The sequence below is a fragment of the Montipora capricornis genome, chromosome 6, assembly GCF_036669925.1.
Source record: "Montipora capricornis isolate CH-2021 chromosome 6, ASM3666992v2, whole genome shotgun sequence".
NCBI lineage: Eukaryota > Metazoa > Cnidaria > Anthozoa > Scleractinia > Acroporidae > Montipora > Montipora capricornis.
Window position 1 is genome coordinate 29,703,875 of NC_090888.1, and position 5,866 is coordinate 29,709,740.

The following is a 5,866-nucleotide window of genomic DNA, read 5'->3' on the forward strand; positions in this document are numbered from 1 at the left end:
GAAGACAAAGGATGGGAGAGCTTATGTGAATGTAATATATTCTAAATTCAAAATGGGCGAGGAAGTTGTGCGGGAAGTTGCAGAGCGTCCTACATATGGTACGTGTTACATAGTATCTCCATTATGTTCAGACCCGGCCTAGGCTAGTAAATAGAAGAAACATTTCTAGATAAGAAAGTAAGGTACTAGATTTCTGTGTCGACTTGAGAAGCATACTTTGGTATTAATGTAATTTTTCTTTTGTTTTGAAATTACAGGTTATGTGGAAGACGTAAAGTGGCTGCTGTTCAGCATGACAAAACAGGAGAGGGATAACATTAGGGCAAAATACAAGGCAAAGATTCCTGATCCCTTGAGCCATCAGTTCCAAGGATACGGCCATAAGACGTCACGAGGCACGCAAGGAGCTACCGACAGAGTTATTCCCTTCAGGTAAAGTGATCACCAAAATTTGAAAACCCTTGTGTGTTAACAGTCTAGATTTGACATAAACCAAACTTTAATCTGGACATGTGATGAAATTGTAAATCTTTGGGATCTCAAATTAGGGAAAGCATTAAATGATTTGAGAATTGAAGTGTAGATAATCAAAGTGCAATACAACTTAAAGTCTTGATGAAGACCAAATACTTTCAAGTTGCAGCAGCAGGGTGAAAAGAGACCTTCTTCTTCTCAATCTGGACCCTCTTCCAAAAGAAGAAGGACAACAAGAAGAAAATGAAACTCTCCAGAATGAAAAAAACCAGTGAAAGGCCGGCAGAAACAGCAGTTTATAAAATAGCCAATTTTGATTTTTCACAAGAAATACTTTAATTCTTCTTAAATTGGTTTTGTTATTTTATAGAAATAAATTTTAAAAAAGTTCTTACGTGATTAAACAAAACTTGTAATTAAATGTAAATAATTCTTTGAGAGAGTGAATGTGAACAGTATTTTATGAAAATCATTTTTTACCCAGTACCACATCAAACAAAATTGATTACTTAAGAGATAAAGTGTATTTTGCAACAAAATAAAAGAATATTGCATTATTCTTGTCCATTGTGTACAGGGGTGGGGGTGTCAACTCTAAGAAAGGCTGTTTCGGGAGAAAAAAACTTCTTCCAGGAATCTCAAGATTTTGCCGGGAAGAGGGAAATTTTTTGGGAAAAATGAGGTAATCAAGTTATATTTTCGGGAAGACTTTTATTTAAACATGGTTCTGCTCAAAAAGCCTTTATAACAGCTGTCACCCCCCATATTGTGTTAAAAATAGATACACGTATCATCCAGCAAGTTATTTCAGGCTGTCATATCAGTTAGTCTGCACGCTCCTGTCCAGACACATAGCCTGTTGCCTCCGGTGTATGAAAACTTGATCTGATTTTGTGGTATACACATGATGGCAAGGGACTTGTGTTTTCTTATCCTAATGGGCCTAATGGGCCGAATAGCCACCTTGCTAACCACCGATAAGCCACAGCTCTGAGGAACCTAACAGTAAGAAGTAAAGGTTAAGAGAAAACCCACATACAAAAAGAAAATTATCCCATGCCTTAATCACTCACTGAAAAACTATTTCCCCATTAATTAACCCTTCGACGTCCAAACCGGCCGAAACCGGCTACACTTAGTATTTTACTCAGTCTAATGCCAGACGATTTTACTCGTCAATGGGGAACCCCTGGGCGTCAATGGGTTAAATGTGGCCAATCAGGGGTAAATTACTCTATAATGTAGTCAACAATTTCCCTGCATTTTATTTTGCTGTCACCATAGAAACTAATCGGCTCCCCAATACAAAGAGTTGTAGCAATATGCATCACGAATTTATTTGGTGTATTAAACAACAGTAAGACAGTTGAAAGGCAAATTGCGGTGCTCTGGGTCTAAAAATGAAGATTTTATATGTGTGATATCAGGTTAAATTTTTTCGAACACTTAATTGTTTTGTGTTGCATTATTTCTTTTCCGGTAATATCTGCCATCCTTGTTTCGAAGAAATGGTCCGACTTGCTCAAGGACGGTGCAGTTGGTCATGGCAGAAAAGTCGGAATGACTGACAATACATTGTGCATCTAGACCGATAAATGTGAATTGTCTCCTTGCCTCAGATATCTCTAGACAACATCTATATTCACGCGCTCCAACCAAATGTGTTGTGTTGCAATTTCCACACGTACACCTGGTAAATTTGAGGCGTAGATATGAGCCATGATTTATCGAAGAGGCACAAAAAACATTTATAAGCCCTTACCAATCATTTAGAGCGATTTGTCCCTCGGAACGCTGCTCTAAAACAGAAGGCAAAATGTCATCTTTGTCTTCATCATCATCGGCCAAATCGGCCTCTTCGCTGTCCGAGAGAGGTTCGCCTTGATAGGGAGCAAAATTCCCGTTCAACTCAAAATAGTCGCCACCATCTTCCTCTTCGCTACTGGAGAGAACTTCGCTTTGTTCAGGAGACGATTCACTCGACAGACCACACAAACAAACGTGAGTGAAATGAATCACGCTATCGGAGTGAACACAACCAGTGACGTCATCAATCGAGTTCACTTGGTACCAGGGCCCGAACATGGTTTTGTGTAAAATTTAGGATTTGGACGGTTAAAAAAAGATATCTTCCGGTCCTGGTCCTTTTTGGCCAAAACAAATTAGTTCATGATGATCAGCATATTTAAAACTACAAATTTGAGCAAAAATTTCAGATACGAAAATTTCTCCAGAAACACCAAAACGCGGACAATTCGAAACCTTTTATTTCCTCTAGCCCCACAGGCAGTAAGAATAAATAACCAGAGCAAAGGTTGGCTGAATCTATATACTAGTCTGTTGTCCTGTTCTGTGCTAGTCCGCGTCTCACCACCCTGTCTGTTTTGTGTTCTGTTGTCTGGTTCTGTGCTAGTCCATGTTTTGCCATCGTTGTCTGCTTCTGTACTAGTCCATGCCTCTCCACCCTGTCTGTTTAGTGTTGTGTTGTTTTGTCTAGTTTGCGTACCGTCATTTTGGCCATTCTCAGTTCTGTTCCCTTGTCGCAACCTAAAAATTTGGTCCTTCAAATTCTCCACATGGAATTCTATGCTATTTCTTGTTATTTCACGATAGATAATACTGTGGACCCAATTGTACTGCATGCTTGGCCTAGGAAAATAGAGTAAGAGGTTGTCAACTGACTGATAAGCGATTAAACAAAAGGAGCATCGATATCGCAGTGCTGTTTGATTGAAGGTACCATGGAAAGAAAAGTCAACCAACCAACAGTAAGACCCACAGTAAGACACATATGAAGCGTGAAGTTGCTCTGGATGCTCTGCCATTTTCTGATCAAGAATATGAGCAACTTTCTAGAACAAACAGTAATTTCGCGGCTCTTGTGAGTAAACTCAGCTATCTACATACAAAAGATAAATTTAAATGGTTTGGAAACTTTGATGAACTTATTGGCCTAGTCAAGATTCTTCTTGAAACCAACGATACCCGCGAATTCTCAGACCAGACCCACAAGATGCTCTCTTTTAGAGTTGGTGATATAATTTTAAAATGGTATTCGACTATGCTACAAACCCAAGGCTCTGGTTTTGCATCACTTCAAACAAAGTTGATGAAAGTTTATTCCTCAAAAGATGAACTGCTCGCCCTACAAAGTGAAGAACCCGAACGACTCGAACATGCCTTCACTTCAAATAAATTAAGTCCTTTGGCTTCCTGTGGATGCTGTTCTACAGTAAATTCAGTTCTGAAGAACCTTGAAAATCAACTTAATGATTTTCAAAACCTAAATTTATCGAAATTAAATATGCAAGCAGGCCTCTGACACGATGAAAGGGTTCAGCCGAAAGGAGAAGCTGATGTTCAGCTCATTAACACTCTCAGACAGAAGAAGGAGGACTTGAATATATATATATATATATATATATATATATATATATATGTAAATGCTTTGGTTGAAAAGTTAAAACAAGACTAGATGTTGCATCTCGACAACGCTGTTTCGTGAGTTGCCTCACTCATCAGGAGTTTAATACTAAATCTATATACAACAATCGTCACTTTAAATATCCTTGAAATTTACATAAGGGCTCCCTAAGGGCTGCTCAATTACTACGCTGTAGTGATTTTTTCCTATGTCTACAACATGAAACAAGTTCATTTCTTTTGTTTAGTGTGCAGCGGTGCGGTTCGCGGATTATAATAAACTTCTCAAGTAAGCACAAGTTGCAACGTTTGCTTGCACTGTTATACGGTTTATATATATATGTATATATATATATATATATTTTTTAATTTAATTTAATTATTTTTTGAAAAGAAATATGCATACAATATTACCTTACTGGCATTACCAATAACAGACTAATAACAAATTACTTATAACAGACACAATACATAAGCGATCAAATTACTAATAACAAACACAATACATACCTTAATTAATTACTTAGTGTTTCCTTTTTCTTTTAGGCCTGGTTCAAACGTCGAACTTTTCATGCGCTGAATCAAATCATTTGATTTGGCACATGAGAAGTTCGACGTTTGAATCAATCAAATTCGACAAATTTGATTTGGGTTGACTCAACTATTTAATGCGACCGGCTCAGTCGGATAAAACGGCAAAGTGCGACTCTCGATTCAGACGTCGAACTCCTCATGCATCGAATCCAATACATAAATTATTTTAATGTATTTCCTACCCACAATCCAGCATTTTCGAGATACTTGGCATGCAAGCTTTTCCCACGCAGAGAAAATGGCGGCACTAAAGGGAAAAGAAATGTGTTCTTTGTGCTTTCGTGAAACAGGATATTGTTGTATTATATGTTCAAATCCTTTTTGTAAACGGTGTTCGGTGTTCGAGGAAGATGAAGGTTCTCCTGGCTGGGTCATGGGAAGATCAGTAGCTTACTGTCAAACATGCTACGAAGAAAAACAGTTGACAGCACTAAATGTAACAACAAGCCAGTGTACAGCTGATAAAAGTGACATCTCGTGTATTTCTACACCGGACGACAAAGAAGATCAGAGTACAACAGATGAAACTTCTTCTATATCTTCTTTGAAGAGGTATGTGAACAAACTTGAGATTTATAGACTCGAAGATACTGTTGATTGGCAGCAGATTTAACATGACAAAATGCAGTGTGCACATCGAGCTAGCATACGAGATACGAGTTTTTTTTATATTGCAAAGAACATCGAAGCTTTGAAATGTTTATGTACTGTACTATCCCCCATTAGCATTTGCTATATGTGTGTAGTGCATGCTTCTTTGTTTTAATATATTTTTTTGCGTGTGAGTAATAAAGAATCACTATTAAATAAACAAACCGAGTAATCCTAAAAGAAGGCAGAGTTTCAAAGAGTGTATCATTCATGTTGTGTCTCTTTTTCATAGTACATGTACTGTGAGCATTCTGTTGCTGTTGAATTTGTGTAAGTTTCCTAAGAAAGTGTAATTTTGACTTCCCCCTCCCCCATGGTGGGGTATCTGTGGGGATTTGCATGGCTTTTTGGTCCAAACATGGGCCATTTGCAGCTTTGTTAAGAAGAAAAAGTCTTTAAATTTGGCAACACTAAAACTTACCTGAAGAAAATCACAATGAAAATTATGTGATGTATTTAAGGTTACTGACCCACTGCAGTTTTTGTAGAACTTGGAGTGCTTCAGAAGATCGGGATGATGATGGGGATGATGTGGAAGAAGATGATGGACAAGGACAAGCTCTGTTTTGTAAGAAGGGCAAGAGCAAGAAAAAGCCAGGACGAAAAACCAATCGGTCAAAGGCAGCAACCAATGATTTACTTGACATCGTTGTTAATGATAGTGGTTATAAGACAAAATTGATTTTTGTCATCATGAAAAACCAGACAAATGGAGCAATTTATG

At 37.9% G+C, this 5,866-nt stretch overlaps 1 pseudogene; it reads right to left on the reverse strand.

Annotated features, from left to right (window-relative positions):
- Positions 1–1,298: 1,298 nt before the first annotated feature.
- On the reverse strand, positions 1,299–2,559 carry LOC138053606 (uncharacterized; annotated as a pseudogene).
- Between the last annotated feature and the right edge of the window lie 3,307 nt (positions 2,560–5,866).